We start from the raw sequence: 1,764 nt of genomic DNA, 5'->3' as shown, positions 1-1,764 counted from the left end.
ATCCCACACAGCTTTGTTAATATGGCTGAGTCAGTCCTATTAACACTGACAAGTAGCCATATTGACAAGTGGCTGTGGCCAAGGATGAGCAAGGAAACTATGGACTAAGTGTCCTAGTTAGGGTTACTACTGCTGTGGTGAAACGCCATGACAGAAGCAGGAGGAAAGGGTTTATCTGACTTACTTGTTTCCTGTCCATTGAGGGGACGCTAAAGCAGGAACTCAAACCAGGCTGGAACCTAAAAGCAGAACTTGATGCAGAAGCCATGGAGGAGTGTTTATTTGCTTGCTCATTATGGCTTGCTCAACCTGCTTCTGTACAGAATCCAGGACCGCCAACCTAGGGATGGCTCCACGCACAATGGGCTGGGCTCTCCCCCATCAATCACTGATTAAGAAAATGCCTTACAGGCTTGCCTACAGCCTGATCTTATGGAAACATTTTCTACGTTGAGGTTCCCTCCTCTCAAATGACTTTAGCCTGGGTCAGGTTGACATGAAACTAGCCAGCACACTAGGCCTAGAACGTATTGTTGGTTCAGGAAGTGAGGAAGGGTTGAAAAAATTGAAGAGGCTACTATGAGGGCTAGGGGGCACCCTAAAGGGCTCCTGCTTGCCAAATTAGGGACCTGAGCCTGAAAATGAATGAACAAAATCAGAACAAATAAGAATCCTCACATCTTTTTAGGGTACAGTGGCATTGCCCATATTTAGTTTGAACTGGAAAGAAAATAGGCTATTGGCACCCAGGAAGAATAAGAAAGAACTCAGTGACCAGACCATTTCCAAAGCAAAGAACTCTTTGGTTCAAATGTCAGTAGGGGCCAACAAAACAGCTCAATAGGTACAGGTGCTTGCCACACAGGCCTGGCTTCCTGAGTTCGATACCCAGGACTCATGTAAAGGTGAAAGGAGAGAATCAGCTCCCATAAAGTTGGCCTCTGACCTCCACACACGCTCTGTGGTATGTACTTGTGTATATAAACATATAACACACACGCTTACTAGTAAAAATTAACTTTAAAATGTAAATAGGTACAAGGCAAGAAGCCTGATACTTCATGGTTTCTGTAGATAGTAAAAATGCAAACCAATAAGTAACTAAATGGAGGTGAGGGTGTCTTCTCTATAACAGAATGTGTAATGTTGTCTGGAAAAGGCAGGATGTGCGCCTCAGCTGGGAGCCACCACCTCATAACTGCTGTGGTCAAGACTAGTTCAAGCAGAAACAGGATGGGTAGCCAACCCAAGGGAGATTGATTGACTGATTGTGTGTATCTGTGTTTATTACATTTGCCACACTGTGTATGTTGAGGTCCACTTTGTGAAGTAAGTTTTCTATTTCCGCCTGCACACGGGTTCTAGGGATGGAACTCAGGTTGCCAGGCAAGTGCCCTTACCCACTGAGCCATGTCTTCAGGGCTCCATTTTATTTTTTGAGATAAAGTCTCTCACTGAACCTGGAGGTTGTTCATCTGGCTATACTGGCTGGCTGATCGGGATGCCCTGGGGATCCTCCCGTCTCTGCATCCCCAGCACCAGGGTGATAGCTACGTGCTACCATGCCCAGTTTTTACATGGATCCTAGGGCTTGAATTCAGGTCCTCATGCTTATGCTGTGGCAAGCAACTTGCAAACCAAGTGGCCTCCTAAGCCCCTCCCTCATCTCTGTATGTGTGCACCGGTATACACACAGACACCTCCCACTGCCACACAGGTAAGATCACTAGTTATTCTCTCCCAGTCACTCATCTTCTACTCACC

The sequence above is a fragment of the Mus caroli genome, unplaced genomic scaffold (genome assembly GCF_978045245.1).
Source record: "Mus caroli unplaced genomic scaffold, Mus_caroli_1 scaffold_1, whole genome shotgun sequence".
NCBI classification, from domain to species: domain Eukaryota; kingdom Metazoa; phylum Chordata; class Mammalia; order Rodentia; family Muridae; genus Mus; species Mus caroli.
This window is presented reverse-complemented; position numbering follows the sequence as displayed.